Source organism: Sinohyriopsis cumingii, chromosome 5 (assembly GCF_028554795.1).
Source record: "Sinohyriopsis cumingii isolate HCF-2022 chromosome 5, ASM2855479v2, whole genome shotgun sequence".
NCBI classification, from domain to species: Eukaryota; Metazoa; Mollusca; class Bivalvia; order Unionida; family Unionidae; genus Sinohyriopsis; species Sinohyriopsis cumingii.
The window spans coordinates 53,189,507-53,211,467 of NC_142965.1; the positions used below are offsets into that span (position 1 = coordinate 53,189,507).

The 21,961-nt window shown below is 41.4% G+C and overlaps 1 protein-coding gene across 3 annotated transcripts in view; it reads right to left on the reverse strand.

The window, feature by feature from the left end:
• Positions 1-21,961, reverse strand: part of LOC149799177 (baculoviral IAP repeat-containing protein 7-B-like) — a 78,102-nt gene that overhangs the window by 14,097 nt on the left and 42,044 nt on the right. The gene's annotated exons all lie outside the window — the stretch shown is intronic.

Genomic DNA, 21,961 nt, shown 5'->3' on the forward strand with positions numbered 1-21,961 from the left:
AATCAGCTACAATAAAACAAATTGGTCATAATAATAGTTTCTGTAAAATCTCTAGATATATGCTAATACATTAACCTCTAATAGTGACTTGTAATTCAAAGTTCAAATCTGCGTTGTAATAAATGCATTATTACGCGATAAGACATTACAAACCGAATAAGCTTTGCATATCAAATGAAATGTAAATTTAACACTTACCCCTATGGCTGGAGAACAATGGAGAGCGTACACTCCTTGACGTGATCCAAAACGACCAGTGTCGGTTTAGAAATCGATCTTACTTAAATCCATAGGAGAGTGAGCAAAAGTCAGGGTAAAATACCCGTGCATATCATGTTATTAATGTCCCTTCGTCGCAAGTAATTTCCGGCGAGGTACATGTTAATACAGTCGCTTACCTAGAAAAACACTTATTCACCCTAGATAACGTTGTATGCATGTACAACGAGAAATAGTCAAATAGTTCTAAGGCAAAACCAAGTTTATTTTTTCCTAATTCTGTGACAATACCTCCCCCAAAGAGAAAAAAAAATGTACACATTTAAAAAAAAAACTCACAGAATAAAAGAAAAATAACTACTGATGATATGTTGCAATATTTACACTGGTTATACTTCAATCTGGATTTTCTATACTGGGTAAAAATTTATCCAAATTTCCAATCATGCCCTACTCAAGTAGTCTGCCCCTATATTTTCAACTCCTCTTATTGCCTCTACACGGAAGCGATAAGGTTGTAGTGTCAGCGCCCAAGGCATCAATCGAGCGTTAGCGACCTTGGCCTTGTTTAAATACAGTAGGGGTTGGTGATCAGTCTTGAGAACGAAATCTCCTCCAAAAAGATACGCGTGATACTTCCCAATTCCCCACACTACGGCCAAACACTCTTTCTCAATAACGGAATAGTTTTTCTCCCTGGCTAGCAATTTCCTACTCGAGTAAGCTACGGGTAACTTATTGTTATCTTGCTCTTGCAGTAAAACTGTTCCCAACCCAGTTTCAGAGGCATCTGTTCTTAAAATAAAGGGTTTGCTAACATCTGGCAATTTTAATATAGGTGCACTGATTAATTTCTCTTTCAGCGCGCAAAAAGCTCTATCTTGTGGCGGTCCCCACTCTACTTTGGTTGCTCCTTCTTTGTCAGATCAGACAGTGGGCTAGCAATGGCTGCAAAGTTTGGTATAAACTTTCTATAAAACCCTACTAGACCTAGAAATGAACGAACTTGCGTTTTGTTATCCAGCTTTGGTGCGTTTCTAATCGCTTCCACTTGCTTGGGGTGAGGTTTCAACTGACCCGAACCACTGACCCTATGACCCAAACAATCTAAATCTGTATAGCCAATACTGCATTTAGTGGGTCTCACTGTGAGGTTCACTCTGCGGAGTCTATCGAAGAGTTCCCCCAAGACGGACACGTGCTCACTCCAAGTATTCGTGTACACAAATATGTCATCTACAGAGCTATCAACGCTTGCTAAACCTTTTAGCAACTTGAGCATCAAACGACAACAGGAGGCACTGGCACCTACTAACCCGAATGGCATTACCTTGAATTGATATAATCCTTTCTGGGTCGCAAACACTGTCAATGTACGGGACTCTTGAACAATGGGAACCTGCCAATATCCCTTGGACAGATCTAATTTGGAAATCCATCGGTTGCCCGACAACTTCGCAAATAGACCCTCCATATCTGGCATTGGTTCTGCATCGAACACCGTGATTTTATTTAACTGTCGAAGTCGATACAGAATCGGTTCGTCCCATCTTTTTTTCTGACTAGCACTATGGGAGAAGAATATGGTGAGTTGGAGGGTTCAATCACCCCCAGATCTAACATTTTACTCACCTCTTCATCCACAGCTTCTCGTGCGTTGTATGGTACCGGATAACCTTTGATTCTAATGGGGTCAGATGTATTCAGTTTAATTCTGAGGTCTACCAAGGCTGTACAACCTGGTCTGTCGGTGAATACATCCGAGTATTTAACCAAAAGCGCATTAATTTGCTGACGCTGGTCTTTGGTCAACTCCGCACTCACATCGACTTTATCTACCCCTTCCCTTGCAACACCCAAGGGACACTCGACGGAAGCCTTGTGTTCTGATTTTCCCACGTTGTCGTCGATGACTGCTGTAGAAACGACATTTAAGACCCCTTTTTCTACATTGTCGCTCTGTCTCTTGATGTACAACTTAAGCATGTTAGCATAGAATGTCTTTAAATTACCGTCTATGTCAATTTTATAGTCCATGTCACCCTTGACCTCTTTAACTTCGTAGGGACCTTTCCACTGGACTAGTAACTTATTTGTCTAGTAGGAAGAAGCAATAGAACCTGATCTCCTACAAGAAATTTCCTATTTCGCGCTCTGCGATTATAATACTTTGCATATCTGCGTCCCGATTTCATTAATTCGTCACGTGCCATCTGGCACGTACTTTCTAGTTTCTCTCGCAGATCTAACACGTACTGGTAGGTAGTTTTTATTTCCTCGTTTGCGACGTCACCTGTCCATAGTTCACGTAGTATCCGCATCGGGCCTCGAACTGTTCTTCCGTACAGCAATTGGAAGGGTGAAAACCCTAAACTTTCTTGCGGTACTTCACGGTACGCGAACAGAACCGCGTTCAAATAGCGGTCCCAGTCTTGCGGACGTTCCGCGCACATTTTTCGTAGCATATGTTTTAGGGTACCATTAAATTTTTCTACCAGTCCATTGCACATCGGATGGTATTGAGTAGTGTTTAGCTCTTTGATGGATAACAGCCTACTTATTTCATCCATGAGGTCGGAGGTGAATTGGGCACCACAATCCGTAAGGATTTCTTCTGGCACCCCTACCCTACTGAAGATGTCAACCAATGCTTCAGCCACCCGTTCCGTTTCAATAGTTGGCAACGCTACGGCTTCGGGATATCTGGTTGCGTAATCCACAAGAGTAAGAATATACCGGTTCTTCCTTTCGGTAACTGGTTGTATTGGGCTTACAATATCCACTGCCACTCTTTTAAACAAACGGTGTATCTATTAATGGCATCTGTCCTAAGGGCACCCTTGTGACCCTTCCCTTACATACGGTTTTCTGGCATACGTCACAAGACCTACAGAACCGTGTGACATCGCCATTAACACCAGGCCAGTAGAATTCAGCGACTACTCTGCTGGTGGTCTTCGCCTTACCTAGGTGTCCTGCCATGCTAGACTCATGTGCCACCCTAAGTACTTGAGATCTGTATCTCTGGGGTACGACCACTTGCCAATACCTCTTACCCTCCGGAGTGATAAACTCCCTATGAATTAACTCGTTCCTCCGAACGAATCTCGAGCTGCCCCCACCCTTCCAGTGTCTAATTGCGCCGGACGCGATTTTCTCAATAACAGTTTTGATGGATTCGTCATGTTCTTGTTCTCGTTTGAATTTGTCGCACGAAATTCCGGAGATCAATTCAGGGACTATTCATTTCTGAAAAGCGTTTTGCTCTCGTCTGGTTTGCGCTCGCGTTTCGACTGGCTGGGCCAAAGGTGTCCTGAAATCTGCACATTGAAATTATGGAGAAAAGGTCTGAAGATGCATATTGTTCATGTAAAGCGGGTAAGATCTAATATATATTTTTTAATGAACTATTTTTAATGTTTGAACAGTTTAATACCGACTATTTCAGTAATGTGTTATTTTTTTACAATTTGATTGCACATGCTTTAAAATGGCGAGTATTCACTTTATTTGGATCCTCATAGATCCATATTCCTGTAGAAAGTCATTATATACACATTGTTCGAGAAGTACATTCAGCAAAAACCAATGCTAAATTATGTAAATGGATATATTTGGATGAGGTCAACCTAAAGGTGTTAGCGTGCTATTATCTCACAATGAAAGCTGCAACTGTTGAAAATAAAAATCGTATTACCCTGTTAGTTGTTGATTTCACTCAGGGTACTCTTCTCTGGCCCCAATTTAGTACCTGGCCACCTTTGTAAATGTCCACAGTGATCAATAATTTTAGTCTGGGGTCATCCATATATGACATCACGCAATTTGGGTGGATTTTTTTTAGCAACCCCCCCCCCCCCGGCCCCATCACAAAAACTCGGCCCCCTCGTATGACATCACAAAGCTTTGACGCCCCACAACCAATAAAAATTTTCAAAATTAAAATTGGTTTGAAATTGATTTGCATTAGAAAAAAATACAACACTGCATTCTAAATTATTTCTCTGGTAGATGGCGCTGGTGTTGCTTTTGTGATGTCATATTTTTTAAATACCCCTACCCCCTACATGCATTGCAGATGAGAGATATCCGGAAAGGTTGGAAAGAGGCCATTTTATGTGTTTTCTGACTCCAAAACATGATTTGGAAAAGGTGAAGCGATGGATCAAGGCATGTGGTCAACCACATGAAAAGCTTAATATCACCAGAATAAACCAACGCAAGGCCATTTGCTCAAAGGTAATTCACTACGGTAAATAAGTATAAGCAATATTCTATAAAATAATATTAAATAAAAAAATATCTAATACATGTACATAGTTTGTAAGGCTGGTTTATGTTGTTGTTGTTGCTGTATGATGGGTTAGCTCCCTTTTTTCAGTACATGATATGCTATACATGGCAGCCAGTTTTATCTGGTGGATGAAAAACCCGAGAAGAAACACAGATTCATTGGAAACTACTGAAAAGCTTTTCAGTAGTGTCCAATGAGTCTGTGTTTCTTCTTGGGTTTTGGAGTCAGAAAACACATAAAATGGCCTCTTTCCAACCTTTCCGGATATCTCTCATCTGCAATGCATGTTCCCCATGCACATCGAAGCACCATTTTGTCAATATATCGCAAAAATCACGAAAGTCTGTAATGCAGCTGTATTTTCACCACAGTGTCGTTTGTTTGTGGGTAAAACATGGCGGATGTTACTGTAGCACCGGGCACTCTTATCCGATTGGTCAATAGTTGTTGATTTGATTGACAGGCTGGATCTATGCATTCACATACCCTTCATTTGGTATGATAAGATTTATCATATTTACACAGTAAAAAGTTTTTGTTTAAAACTTGTTACTGCTAACAGTGCTAGCACTTGTCAAGCATGGATGAAAGCAACTTTCATCTTAACGGGCATGGTCGCAAAGACAATATTCCGGTAGACGATGATCTAGAATGAAGAAATTTTATTTACCGAGTAGCAGCAGGAAGATAAAGCATTTCCTTGCACTGATATTACGGCGTTGCCATAAAAGTGAGAGTAATAAGAAATATCTCTGGTAAGGGAATAAGGTCAACACATAGCTGAGTGATGCTTATTAGGAAAAATAAGCCTCCATCAAGGCAAATAAGAATGGCACCCTTGTAGTAGAGAGGGTCAAACTTTGAATTAAATCAACAAGCATAGATCTGCTTGAATTCTTGGCCTCATCCACCAATGCTATTTTCAACTCACCCATGTTAAGCAGCAGGGGGGGGGGGGGGGCGAATCGGACAACTTTTTCGACAAAATTTGATTAAGGTTTTAAAACGACAAATAGAGCCTTCCTTCAAAATCTCACTTTTCGAACAAAAAAAAAATAAAGTCTCCGTTTGGCAAATGGAGACTTAGCGTTTTTTGCTCGAAAACGCTGTATTTCGCGACAACATCTCGTTGGTGTTTTCCCGTGGTAATCATCGGGCGTCCCGCGTCGATGTCATCGCCCCCCCTGCTGCTAAGTGGTTATTTACAATTTAACCGAATATTTGGTCAAGTCCGATACGATATCGTGTCCGAGGATCATGTAAATTTATCGTTACAAATCCATGTGGGGTCGACTGAGCATGACTAAAAAAGTTTCGAAAAACATTAAAGTCCATGTCACCGCCGCACCATGTCTGCCAAATATTTCGTAGCGTGTGTGTATCAACGCCGTTGAATACAGCAAGAATATTACAGTTGTCTCTGATTACTTTTGGAATCTGAGTGTATCGTTGAGTGACATATATCACGTCAGTGTTTTTATGCCTGCCTCTGGAAAATATCCTAGCTGGGTTTTTTTGATTGTCTAACATAACATCATCGTACACGACTAGATTGTTAACGTCGCCATCAATATCATCGATACCTGGTGCATCATTGATATCTGTAATAAACTCGATGACATTTTTTTTAGCGATCGCTGATGCATTCTCGTTGAAATCTTTCAACACCTCGTAGCATCGTTGATCATCTACGCTAGGAGCGATTAAATACAACTTATCCCACTTCATCCATCTCATTATTAAATTAAGTAACAATTGCGTCTTGCCGGATCCAGATGGTCCGATGATAATCATCCGGATCGAGTTTGGTAACGATGCAACATGCTTAACTGGTTCTCTTGTTTTAGTCGCTGAAAAGTCAATTATATTCATATCTCTATACATAAATTATGGATCTATATTGTGTGAAGTGTAGAGTGCGTACTGGCACAAATGATATGACAACCGTTACAACAAGAAATAATAGATCGGCGCTTACTGGTAGGTGTGTACAATGCGGTATAAAGAAATTTAGATTTATTTCTATTAGACCCGGGGATGTTTTAAAAAAAAGCGAGGAGGTGATATTGCAGCCAAGTTATCAAAACTCCCCGGAACCCCGTGGGCAAAGTATCCAGGAGAAAAGCACCTCCCAGGATATAGCTACTGTGGCCCCGGAACGCGATTAGATATCAGACTCGATGATCAAAATCAGCCCAAACCCGGTGAGTATCCAATAAACGCTATCGATAAGGCGTGTCATGCTCATGATGTTGCTTACAAAAGTAGCGATCTGCAACAGCGTCATATCGCGGACGTAAAATTAATTCACGCGTTAAATGCTATTCCTGATAAATCATTCAAAGAAAAATTGGCCTCATGGTTGGTAAAATCGGCTATGAAAGGTAAATTAATGATTGGAAGCGGAGCTTCTCGCGCTGGTAATTGAAAACGCTAGAGTTTATAATAACAACATGGAATCCATCTATTATTCTCCGAGAGGATACTGGAAGGGGAAGGCCGCAATTGGCAAGCTTGCAAGCGCTGCAAAGGTAACAAGGGCCACTGCGGCTAATTGGTTATCCAAACAGGCTATATAGCAAATCTATCTACCACCGCCTAAACAAATCAACTTCTCGCGCTTTGATGTTACCGTACCCAATGAAGTTCATCAGGCTGATATACTATTTCTGCCGCATGACAACGGTTACAAATACGCGCTAACCGTAGTTGATGTTGCGAGTCGATACAAACAAGCGGAGCCGTTAAAAACAAAGACAGCAACTGAAGTAGCCGATGCGTTTGAGCGGATTTATCGAAGAGGTCCTCTGCGCTGGCCAAATCTATTACAAGTTGATCCCGGTAGTGAATTTCGCGGCGCTGTTCTATCAACGCTGAAACATCATAGCGTCGCGATACGACGAGGTCATACTGCGCTACATCGTGATCAGGCAATTGTTGAACGATTCAATCGGACTGTTGCTGAACGGTTATTTGGATATCAATACGCGAAGGAATTCATCCAAGAAAAACGATCTCGTGAATGGGTCAAAAGGTTGCCAGGCGTAATTGCAGCGTTAAATAACGAGATTACCCGAGCAATCAACATGAAGCCCAGCGACGCGATTAAATACGAGTATATACCCGGAAGATCAAAAATAAATAGCGTTTCCAAGCCGATTCTCGGCGATGTCACTGTTAGATATCTATATGAGCCAGGAGAGCTTGAAGGCGGTAAAAAAAGAGCTAATGATCCTATCTGGAGTGTTACCACACATAACATATCAACGATAACACGATCAACTAATAGACCACCGATCTATAGACTGGATCCAACTGCCCCACAGCGGGGGTTTACACGCGAGCAACTACAAGTGATACCTGACGATACTCAATTACCCCCGCGTGGTCTTAACTAGCGCCGTTGCGTCTATTGCACTCAAGACAGGTCAATCTCACATTGTTTTTGACATGACCGAGACTGTTATCGATTCTGTCCACGGTAAATTGGCGAGCGTCTTTATCCGAATAACGCCAACGCATTACACAATTACAACTCGCGCAGTGATTATTCTGTTGTTGTCGTAACGCAATTATTAATTCGGCATCAATATCAAAACGCCGCTGTTTTTTTTTATCCTGTTGGCGGTAACCCGAGAGCTTTCTATCAATGACGCTTGCATCGATGATGTCGTTGTCGTTGGTGACTCCGTCAATAACAATTCTTCGAAGCTGATTTATCCTCCGTACTCTGGACACTGCAAGATAGACTAGATTCGACCATTCGATGCGATTATCAACCATCCAAACAATTGTGTCCGTGATAGTTAGTCCCTGCGAGGAATGTATTGTCGTTGCGTATCCTAGCGTCCACGGGGAATTATCAGCACGTAGCGCGTCCTCGACGACGCTGATATCAACGAGCACGATATCATTCAGCACGAGAATTTGTTTTTTTGTCCCTGACGCCGTCGGGGGCCGGGATTTCAACTTCAATGTTCTGCCGCCGTGTGTCCGCGGGTCTATAACATAACGGCACTGGACGCGTTGGAAACTTTTCCTTATGCAACGTAAACAACTTCCGCTTAAGTGTGTCCCTGACTATCTTTCTACTCGCTACAATTAAATCGTTTGGTTTCCATGTTTCCCAGAATTCATTTAACGGCTTTTCCGGAATCACCTCGCGAATTATTTCACACTGAATTCTATCCGGCTGTAATCTGATTAATTTTTTAACCTCGCGCAGTTGTTCATCAAGTGCTCGGTAATCAGTATCGGTTTCTTCATAATAGTCCACAAACCCGCTCAACCAATCATGTGGACCCTCGCCGACAAATGGTGGTGGTTGGCCATGATCCCCACACATGATTACCGCTGTATTCGCGAGCAGCAACCAATCAAGAAACATTTGTAAAACATCTAACGAAACAGTACATATTTCATCCCAAATGATAACCTCGGGAATAAATTTTTCCCCCATTCGATCAGGAGTCCACTCACCACCGCTGTATCGAAAAAAGCTGTGATAAGTAACGGCGTCAACATTTCGTTGTTTTATCTCTCGCGCTAGTCTATGGGTCGGTGTAAGCACGATTATACTTACCCGCGTTCGAAATAATTCAATTGCCCGAGTCGTCTTTCCTGACCCGCCACAGCCGCTTAAATAAACTGTTTTGTGTCTACAAATTGGATCAGAACACGGTGGTGCATTAGACCATTCTGACAATTTATCACCGCGTAGGTAATTGTTTTCAACGGTGACATCTGCTGACGGGGAATAATCGCGTCGTATTTCTTTTTTAATTCTCCATGTACCCCAACTCTCGTCCGGACTAGTAAACCCGGCTACGTTTTCCTTATACTTTACGTCAACATAAAACGAATCAACGGCTACTCTAACCGCGGTGTCGGGAAATTTATTTATCATCGAGAATAAATTGATAGCGGCGTAACCCAGCATAGACGCCCTCAAATGCGGGTATGCTGGGCTGTCTCCATCGCTGTAGGTAACAACTGTACCCAACCTTGTTCCATTGGACAAGAAAGCTGTTTCGCAGTTCACGTATCTATTTTTCGCCACTGCGTCCTTGATTACGAAGTCATATTCTGCGTCATCTATAATCAGCCGTGAGCAATATCGTTTGTAGTCGCAGTTTTTTCCACCTTGTGTGAACTTACCAATTATTCTTCTACCGAGATCTTTTGCCTCGCGGTTTCGTTGGTTGAATATCCTCCTGGACCATTCGACGATATATTCCTCGTCGGCATCAATGTGTTTTCTGGATTCGTCAATTATGCTATCTAGACGCTCCGGTTCTGGTAACCAGACTTCAGTCTGCGCTCGGTATGATATAATCGCGTCACTGACAATCAACGAAACTAGCATTTTACAATCAATCATATACCGTAGCAGCGCTATTGGCAACCACTTCTTTTCATTCATGTGTCTACCGATCCAAATATAACAACAGCGATGAAGTCCTGCTGCGAATTCAAATGATACTATGCGAGCGAATCCGGTTAAATCAAAATCAGGCAGTGGTCCATTAATAGCAACACGAGTCATTTCATGTCTGGGGTGTCCAAATCGTTTAAAGTACTCAGCGGCGGATCCATACCCGAGAAAACTCGCTGGATAACAGGCAACCATATCAACGGAAATCATAGCGTCGCGGCTGTATTCAGTGTTCCATAATCCACCGTGATAATACTCCAAACAACTGGATTGTACATCTGGTAGAAATTCCTTGCGCGTTGGGCTCCACGCATTTTTCCTTGCTGCAACATGAGCTGCAACCGATGGAATCGTGAAACAATTTGTTAGCAGTTGTTCATCATGCTCCTCAAATTCTATGGCGGTTTTTTTCATCTTGTTGTGAAACGCTTCAGTGCGGTATAATTCACCGTTTGGTCTTACAAACTGATCAAAAGTATCCGCATCGTTTTCAGCGCTGCGAAGTAACCACACTGACACAGGGTCGTTTTTACACAAGCAGGCAATAGCATCAAATAGTTTCCTCTCCGCGAGAAAACCATCTTGTATAAATTCCCCGGGGATATACTTTACTGTTCTATCCCGTGGAAACACTGTGATCGCGGGCGTCCACGCGTGTTCGTTATGATCAATAATTTTAATTGGGGCTCCCTTTGATTTATACTTCGATTCGTGTAATACTTCACCGGTTATCGTTGTAACGGTTATTGGAAATCTCAGCGATGTTTCTAATCTCGCTATGTCGCTGATGGTTGCTCCTCGCTCGCGCACTGTCTCCTCCCACTGGTTGATTTTGCTACGTCGTAAATCAGTCAATTTGTTTCCTCGACATGCATTTGTAAAATGCTCTATTATTCGTTCTGCTACACAATTTATCCCCGTTGACTGTTTCATCGGCGCTAGTTTTCCGATATCAGGTTTCTTATTTAATGGGTATATTCCATAAACAACTGCTGTTTCAGGATACGCTCGTTCATAGTATGGTCTGTCAATTCCGGTTAACAGCCCCGGCTTGGAGTCGCGGCTGACAATGACTGTTTTCTTGTCGCTGAGAACTGGTTCAAATTTATCACGTATGATCCAATCACCTGATTCCACCCGGACAATGAATTTTACTCTAAAGAAATACTTGCTGGAGCCAAGTTGTGATATTATCGTTGCTGCGCGGTTGTCGTTCATGGTAGCATCAGCAACACCATCAATTCGAAATGTTGACCAACTATGAGATGCACCATCACGCTTGAATTCATTGATACAATCACGGATTTTATTTAACAGGGTTTTATCGTTTATTAACGCTTTTGGTGCGTCCTTGAGGGCTCTATCGAGATTGAATTTAATATTTTTCCAGGGCTTAATTGCTGCTAATCTCTCGAACTCATCCATATAATTAAAACAAGTATTTAAATGAAAGAATATAGTATAATGAATAAATGCAAATGGTTGATGATTGGGTCGACAACCCCGTGCAATAAATCATGTAGAGGTGAATTCTGCGGGTATCATTTACAAAGCGTTCGTAATGGTTCTCTTGGCCCCCTCCCGTGCTTGGTTTGTCACGTTGGTGTAAGAGGAAAATCGCAGTTGTGTATCAATTGTGGCGAAAAGCGATACAGAGAGTTAAAACGTTATTACGATAAACGAATTAAAAACGCCGTCATTGACCCCACCGCCGATTTCGTCATTGAAACCCCCCAAGACTACGTTGAAAGATTTATAATTAAACCAAATAATAAATTAGACAAGTAGTATTATTATACAAATGGACCAAGAATTTCAGCCGCATCCCCTGCTCGTTAATTACGAGGAATCTCGCGACGGCGTTGTTAGAAACCGCAGACTGAAGAGGCCGGTTGGTACCGTAAATAATCAGGGGTATTTGATGTTTACTGCTGGAAAGACGAAGTATTATGTTCATAGGATGGTATTTGAAGTATTCAACGGATTAATCGAGAATGGGCTTGTGATTGATCACATTGATGGATATCCTCAAAATAACAGACTGTGTAATCTGCAAGCTATCTCGCAAAGTCAAAATACCAAAAAAGGCCAAACTGGTAAATACTCAAAGAAAGCAAAACCCGTAAAGTCATTTGATACAACAACGCACGAAGAAAAAACTTTTCAGTCGATGAATGAAGCCAGTAGATATTTTGATATTTGTATGCCCGCAGTACGATTTGTTGCAGAAAATATAACTAAAACAGCGATCTCAAAAAAGACGGGTCACAGAATTCGATTTTCGTATATAAATATAAGGTCACCGGCGCCTATGGCGCTGACGAATTGTCTGTAAAATAACACACTGCGGGGGGTCAATTTATTTTTTATTTAAAAACAAGATGTTCTATAAGAATAATGAATATCGAAGACATCAATAATATATTAGCCGAGATTTCAAAATTAAAAAATCAAGGAATTGAATTATCTGATAGTCTCGACAGCGAAAAAATATTATCCGATTATGAGATTATTAACGAGCAATCGAAACGGGGGCGTTTTACCCTGGCCCGCGAGTACTTTTTTATAAAACGATTACAACATACGATTAATGAAAACTTGTACCACAATGACGCAAATGCATTCATTGGACTATTCACTGCCGTTGAAATAATACGAAAAAAACTCGGACGTGTTTATGAACGACGCCGGGAGATTTCTAGTAAGATCAAAAACATTAGAAGGATTATAGACGAAAACTCCGTGGAGCCCCCGATGGTACACTCGGCGGGAAATTAGAAATTGCGGAGCAATTGCAATAATGGTAGGCGAATCACTTACTACTCGGCTAGCCAGAGAGCGGCTAGCGGCGCTTAAAAAGTTCATACCGTTACGAGACAGGGTCCGAGAACAACTTCAAACGCGGCAGCAACTACAAACCGATTTTACTGTTGGAAGCGAACAACTCTTTGCTCCGATAACGAGTGCAACCAAAGACGTGAAAACAGCGATATACGGGGATATTCCCGACGAAGAAAGGAAGAAAAAGGCGTCACTGCTTGGCGTACTTGAAAAGATAGCGGCTCAGACCGAACAAACGAAGAGGTCTTTGAGGCCACCACCACTCGCTATAATGGACCCACAAGAACCTTGTGTTACAATGGCCGACGAAGAAGAACTAGGTGCTACCGCAAGAGAACCAGAAGAAGAAATACCGGAAGAAATACCGGAAGAAAAGGGGAGAGGGGGGAATATACCCCGTAATGTACTTAAGAAGGGCACAATAGATCAAATTAGAGGCTTCAGCAGCAGGGAAGAATTAGTTGATTTTACTGCCTCTAATTTTGCTAAGAGCATACGAGATGAGGAGCATATCAATAGCGGTTACGAGAAAAATATAAAGAAGTTAAAGGATTGGACAAGAATAGTGTATTTAGCGAGTAAACACGAGAATGCATTACCACATCGTGGTGATCCCGATTACGACGCATTCCACAAGGAAGTTGAAAAAAGGGTAAAACTAAAAAAAGGAAAAGGATACTCTGTTGGTAAAGAATCCTACGGCGTTACCTGTTCTAATAGTGTTCTCAGTGATATATCACGGCTAGAGGTACTAATCGGAGGAAAACGAGCCGGAAATAACTCTCCGGAAATAATCAATGAGGCAGCTGATATTTGCAAGCGGTTATTTACGGGCGGTATCATGGACATTAGTGCGTATCGAACGCTCATTGACGAGTTAGTGGATGATTAATTGGAAAACTGGTGTTTTTATAGTAAAGATGATCATACACTACAACCATGATAAACCAAAGCTATTGATGTTATTCGGGATAAGGGAATCATCGCTATTGGAGATGTTGCCGGAAAGGCGTTTTCTGCAGCAAAGGACAAACTAATGTCGTTGGTGAGAAAAAGAAAACAGAAACCACCGGTGATGCCATCAACGACAGTGATGCCTGCAAATGTCAGTAAAGTAATAAATAACGCCGTGGAAGAAAAATTAGAGTCGTTGGCGGCTCAGTCATCCACCAACGCGCTCATGAACTCAATGGGGGGGGGGTCTTAAACAGAATTCAAAGAATTTACGACGAAAAAATCGCAATTGAAAACATCAACATGATAAATAATAAAATGTTTGCGCGAACCGCTGATCCCGCGTTTGATATGGATGCCCCAGTGCGCAGGGATGATTCTGTCCGCGATTATCAATTTTATTCCTATCAACCACCACAAGCCGACCTACGATCGCGAATTGAACTTCAAGTCCAAGATACCAGTAAATACTTTTTGCCGTGTGAAGCGTTTATCGAAATTGAGGGAGAACTCGTGACAAATGCTGCCGATAATACGCCATACGCAGATGACAATCGTGTTCGAGTTGGTTTCGTCAACAACGGTATCATGGCGTTATTTGAGAGCGCCAGATATCTTATTGACGGGCGAGAAATTGAATCAATAGAACGCGAGGTTGATGTTGCAACGACGATAATTGGGTTAGCGAGATACTCGGACGATTATACAAGATCGGCGGGCCCATCTATGATGTTCGCAAAGGATACCACTAATAACGCTGATCATCTTCAGTACGTTAACGTGCTGACACCACAAGATACCGCAGTTGCTAATCAAGCTGAAGCAGCCAATCCAGACCGCAGGGCAAGACCGGGCGCTGATTTCAATATTATGAAAAGTATTAACGATAATTACAATATGGGATTCGCAGCACGAGTAACAATGTTGCAAAGACCACGCCGAAAGTTTTCATGCGCGATTCCACTCCATCACATATTTGGGTTTTGCAGAAATGTCAGAAAAGTTATCTATGGGGCTAAGCATACAATCGCGCTAACGCGAAGGGGCGATGATAACAATGCAATATGGCGTGCTGCTGGTGTCGCTGACGGTAAAGTCGTTTTAACTAAAATAGCATTGTGGATGCCGGTGTTGACTCCATCAGTTACCACGGAAACACGATTGTTATCATTTATGGAACAGGGGGGAAAATCGTTGTTGAGTTGGCTAGCGGTAACAACTGATGCTAAAGAGGATAACGTCGCCGATACGTTTACATGGCACTTGGCATCAAAACAGGGTGTTTCAGCCCCGCGTCATATATTTGTTGCGTTACAGAATAGGGAACGATTGGGTAATCAAGAACGCAGCCATATGATATTTGATCAATTAGGAGTCAGGGATGTTTCGCTGAGAATAAACGGACAACAGGAACCATCCGAGGATATACAGCTTAATTACGGCGACAACCATGTCGCACGTGTGTACCATCGATTGCTGTCATATATGGGTCGTGATCAAAACGTCGACACTGGTTTGCAAATATCACAATTTGATTTTAAAAACCTGTATCCGATTTATTACTTTTCGTTGGAACATCTTGATTTAACGAGACAATCCGTCGTTGATATACACTTCCGAGCTCGTATAGCCCCGGGTGGTGTTAATTATAGAGCGGTCGCTGTCATTCTCAGCGATAAATCAATGCTGCTAGAAGGTGTTGGTGGACGAATGAGAATCGTTGATGCGCCAGTGGAAAACATGTAATTGAAAACACAAACGCGTTTACAATAAAATGTCGTATAGTGTCGTCAGTGTAGAGTTGACTGATGGTCAAGTCAAGAAATTACGATCAAAGTCCGCTAAACAATGCGGGGCCGCAATAACGCTAAAGCCGTCGCAGATGGCGGGTGGTAATCATAAGATATCGTTGACGGCGCGTCAAATAAAACATTTCAATGATGCGATGAAGAATAAAAAGGGTATTCAGGTAGATTTCTCGCCCGCAGCGATTAAAAACATGGAAAAGACCGGCGGGATATTTCCGCTGTTAGCTGCAATTCCAGCGTTGATTGCCGCGGCCGCACCAGCAGTGGCTAAGGCGGCGGCGTTAGGAGCCGTTGGTACCGCGGCGGGAATGGCACTGAAAAAGGCAACCGGGAAAGGCTATAAAAAAAAAACGATCCGTGGCCGGAAAGGGTCTAAGACTACCGGGAACCCCGTATTCATGGTACTCGGGAAAGGGTCTAAGACTACCGGGAACCGTTTATTAACTCCTATGTCTAATTTTGATTTAATAGACGCCGCAAACGCGCTAGCGATAAAAAACTTCAGAGGTGTTTTTATGAGGGATCAATTACCGGCGGCACCAAGGAATATTGAAACCGGTATAATTAACCTCGATGGGTCCTCCGGAGCGGGAACTCATTGGGTTGCATACGCGATTGATCCGCGTGCGATCGTCTATTTTGATTCATACGGGTTAGCCCCGCCAAACGAGTTCATGCGGTATATCCGGGCGTGTTCAGCCCGGGTTTTTTATTCCACGCTGCCAACACAACAATTAAGTGACCCACCGATATGCGGCCGTGAGGTATTGAACGTACTCGCGGCGATTTCATCATCGCGAAAACCACCTCATGTGGTTGTAAACGAATACACTAGTGGGGTCGTAGAGGCCCGGCGGGTTAATTAAAAACACCGTTTTTTTTTACAATAACGATGATTGATATTTGGGGACGACCGGTTTCGGCGCTGAAAGAATCCACGGAAACGCCCGCCACCGATGACATAAAAAAACTAATTGAGGATGAAATCGCTGATACGTTGAATTTAACCAGTGTTGACCCAGGTGAAATAGTTGTATTTCAAGACCGCCAGGGTAAATTGAAATCCAGTAATGTGTCGCTGGATGACGTTTTAACACGACAGCGTGACGCCGCCGAGAACGCTATCGCGTTGTATACCAGCGACGGACGACTCAAACCGGGTGAACATATATCGGCGGTAACATTAGTCAAAGACGGTTTTATAAGGTTGGATAGATCGGTAACCGAACTCGACGCGCAGGTGAAAAAATCTGCCACCGAGGTGAAAAAATCTGTCACCGATATACAACTCACTACTGCTAGTTTTTTTGGGACCCCGACGATAACCGAACCGAATCTTGCAACAATAAAAAATACTATTTTGGAGTTTACGACGCTGTCGGGCCAATTTACCTCGTTACGAAAAAATGTTAACAGGATCGATGACAACTTTGATAAATTCTTTGGTAAAAAAAATACCAAGCTGGATGAGATCACAATAACTATAAATGATATCACTGCGTATGGACAGGAAATAAAAACAATCAAAACTGATGTTACAGCGAACAGAAATGGTGTAGAAGTACATGAGCGGGACATAGAAATAATCAGCAATAATATTGCAACGATCATAAATAATATGGACGAGTATACACAGGAAATAGGAACAATCAAAACTGATGTTACAACGATCATAAATAATATGAGCGCGAACACACAGGACATAATAACAATCAAAACTGATGTTGCAGCGGTCAAAAAGGGTGTAGACGCGCATACACAGGAAATAGGAACAATCAAAACTGATATTGAAGCGAACAAAAAAATATAGACGCGTATTGGCGGGGAATAGGAATAATCAAAACTGATGTTGCAGCGAACAAAAAAGGTATAGACGTGCATACATATGAAATAGGAACAATCAAACTTGATGTTGCAGCGAACAAAAAAAGTATGACCGAGAATACACGGGAAATAGAAACAATCAAAACTAATGTTGCAGCGAACAAGAATAATATAGACGCGAGTTGGCGGGAAATAGGAATAGTTACAACTGATGTTAAAGCGATTAAAGACGGACTACCGAGAGTAGTAGAGCAACTCGAAAAAATAAAAATCCCTCATGAGAACACCATCAACACAGTATACACAATTCGGCATGGATCATTCGATTGGACTCCTACACAGAATACAGTAAATATTACCGCAACTGTTAAGGGCATTTATCGATTGACACTGGTTTCAATGATGCAGTTTAATATATTATCGTCGAGTTCATCCGGGTTTAACAATACAATATCAACAATTATAGACAAGGGCGCAACTGAACGGTTTACAATTTATGCCGTTGATGGAAATTTAACCAGGGCAAACATTACATGGTATGTGGAATTTGTAGCGGATCTAAGTAATTAAAAACACTAGCTCTTTTAAAATAAAAATGACCACCAGGGTAATTGAATCAGAGGTATCACCGACGTCACATCAATATCGATTCGATACCGCAAAAGAGTTCTCCGCGAATTTGAAAACGCTTTCCGAACAATACCGCGCAAAAATAAAAAAATACCGCCGAAAAATAACCGCCATCGACGCGGTCGTGTACTCGGTGTCGGGTATAGTAGCCGGTACCGGTGTTATTTTATCCACGGTGACCACGATAGCCCCGATCGCTGTTCCAATCGCTATCTCCGCGATGACAACAATTGCTGGAGTCGCCAACGCAATCACTAGGAAAATATCATCGTGTTTTCAGAAAAAACTCGACGAGTATACAGTAAAACATCAAATAGTATCCGACGCGTACTCGAAATTATCCGGGTTGATCTCGTTGTCAATTGATAATTTGTTCATATCCGATGTTGAATTCTCTACGATGGTCCAGTTGTACAGCTCCGCGATGTCAAAAATCGAGGATTTTCAACTGGAAGCCGGAACCACTTCAATGGGCTCTGGTTGTTGAAATTAAACACTAAAAACAACGACTAATAATAATGTCGCTGAACCCCGAAGGGTTTCAATTACTTCAGCGGATCGCGGAGAACACCACTCCGGTACAAACAAATATGATATCGATAACGTCAACGAAACCCGAATTCAGTGTGAACTTCCCATCACCGGTTCCAGTGAAGGAAATAGCGCTGGCAAAATTGCGAGTATATCACAGTTGGCCTAATATCCGAGCGGACGCATTTAACGGACAACAACCTAATAACTCGCTGGTTTTTGCATGGACAAATAAACCCGATGGAACCCCAGACTGGGAGGAGGTTACAATACCAACTGGGTCATACCAAATAGAACAAATCAATAAAGAATTTCAACGCAGGATAAAATCGATCACAGGAAAGGAATCAAAAATAGCTATTACGGTTCATGAACCGACGTTATCGTCGACGATTGAAATAAGCACACCGGGGTATATGGTTGATATTTATAACAGTTCAATAAGAACCATACTAGGATGGCCTAAGAATCCACCTCATGAAATCCCCGCGGACTTGCACACGAATGCGCAATCGTATCATGAGATTAATCCCAATTATCGAATTAATTTGTCTATTATAAAAAGCGCGTTATTACCCAGCGGGTTTATATTTCAAGACAGGAATACCATGCAATGGTATTTTCCGTATAAGGAAACTCCTAAATTGTCCGCCGCGGCCACAGTTAGTTTAAATGATATCAATAATTTTTTTATCGAGATTAATCGTATTTGCCAATCACAACTAGAACAGCTACGGAAAACAAAAGCACGAAAACACGTTGAGGTGTTAAATCAACTTATATCAGACATGGAATATATCAATGAACGAATCGTTAAAACAATATCCGATAGCAACGATGATAATAAACAACGATTCCTAACCGAGTATAATATCGCAGAAGCCGATTTACCCGATTTCAGGTTTCCAGGATACAACGCGCCAGAACTAAGAAAGTTTCTTGATGATTTTCTCGCCCCATCAACTCATATCCTCAGACACGATAACGGAGAGGATGGTAGGCATATTGCTCCATACAACGTAAATATTGCATCGGTGATAGCAATCAATCTAGTGTGTGATGTTATCGAAGGGAGTTACCAGGTGGATACCAAGCAATCAAATCAGGCTCAACAGGGGTATATCCTTTATTCATTTTCACCAACAGCCCCTCCGGGATTTTTAATCATTGAGAGTCCAATTAATCCGGTCTATATGAGATGCCATAATCGGTTTTTAACGAGAATTAATTTTAGACTTACCGATCAGTCAAATAACCTAATTGATCTACAAGAGGAGGAGTTAGTGATCACTCTGTTTATAAGATCATTGTAGCCACTTAGCAGCGGGGGGGGGGGGGGGGGCGATGACATCGACGCGGGACGCCCGATGATTACCACGGGAAAACACCAACGAGATGTTGTCGCGAAATACAGCGTTTTCGAGCAAAAAACGCTAAGTCTCCATTTGCCAAACGGAGACTTTATTTTTTTTTGTTCGAAAAGTGAGATTTTGAAGGAAGGCTCTATTTGTCGTTTTAAAACCTTAATCAAATTTTGTCGAAAAAGTTGTCCGATTCGCCCCCCCCCCCCTGCTGCTTGTTAACTGTTTTATTCTCAACAGCCATCAAGCTGAGTTTATTAATCATACTAAGACCATGTCACAGAACAGACGAATGAATGGTTGGAATGCTACATATGGAGAACACCGAGTCAACAAGCACAAAAATTAAGATGACTTTTATTAGATGATTACTATGAAAGAAAATATTATACTGCACAAAAGTAAAAAGAAAACAAATAGCTGCAGTTAAACAATTCTTAAATATTGTCTATTCTTAAAGTTCTTAAGAGCACTTTATATTCACTGGTACTTCTGCACTGAATTATAATTCACTGATTATATATGCCCTCCAATGGCTTCAACACTGGATAGGTACGCCCTCCAATATATAATTTATTGTGTAGATGCATCTTCCTATGGTTTATCCACTGTGTAGTGCATTACATGACTTTGTATAGGGTACTTCTTGTGACGGGTTCCCATATCCAAACGTTCTTAGGACATATCAGGTTTGTCCACCCATGTGGCAGGATTCCCTGGCTAGCACAATCTCCTATTAGCAGGAAGCGGCCATAAAACAAGTCATTTTGAGTCATACAGTATAAAGTTATTGTGTACATTTTATTGAGTGCCCTGTTTTATTCAAGTGCTCTCTTTATGTCATATCTACAATTACTTTTATCTCTCTACAGTAATGAAAGCAAACCTACATTTTACGAATGCAAGACAATGAAAATGTGAAATATTTATGTTGCAGCTGACATATACAAGTAGATTACAACATAAAAGCATAGTATATTCAGCATACTAGCGTTGCATATTTGAATAAAGCAAAAATGTGATCACACAGTATATTTGCTTGACAATCTTGACTTCTTCTGGTGCAACCTAACCAATTTCTATTTTATACTGGTACAACTTCCAATGAAAATATCTGCCTGGGAAATATTTAAATCTTCTGCGAGTGTGTCTTCTTCCGGTCTATCACCAAGTCAACATAGACACATACTGATTATACCATTTGAATAGTTTCTGACCCAAAACTGTTACATGGACAAGTACATTCTTCTTAAATAGCAGTCAAGATTTTTCTCTTCTTGGTTGAGTCAATGTTGGTCCAAGATAATCATCAGGGAATGCAAATGGGGTGGATTTGTTGAAGTCCACTTAAAATTGCAGGAACAATCCCTAAGTGATTTTATGCCTAGTTGGTACAGTCAATGATTAAGCGTTTTCACATGCAGATGCAATGTTTCCAAGATGGCTTTGAGTAGATATTGGTACATCAGGGTGATCCCAACTGTCAATTTCTTAAAAAGATTATATTTCAGTCTGTATGACAGTGTTTTAACACCATAAGTTTGCAGCAGATATTCCTTGATAGGTGGAATAAATTCTGCAACCTTATCACTATCGTCAGAATCATCACTTATATGTGATAACAAATCTAATCTTAAACGCAAACAGCAAAAATGGCTGTTCTCATTTATCGCATGTATCTCTATCAAACTTGTTAATCTTCAAAGAACCTGCAACCAAATACGTTTTAAATGAGTTGTCATTACAATAGGACCTAAATAGAGAGTTTCTATACTGTAATATCTTAACTACATCTAATCATAAAAACTGTCTGATGATTGTCTATGTTCTACTGAATGAATACTAAGAGACCCTATGTGATAGAAGACACATATGCAATAAAGATATAATATATGGATCTATCAGCAACAAGTCTAAAGCAATTACCAGGATGAAACCCAACAATATTTACATCTGTTAGAGTAAATATTTCAGAGCTTCCTCCATCAGAAAACTGTATACATTTATCTTTATATACCAATTTAGTGTTGCCAGCCACGACCTAGGTATCAAATTTGTATCCATG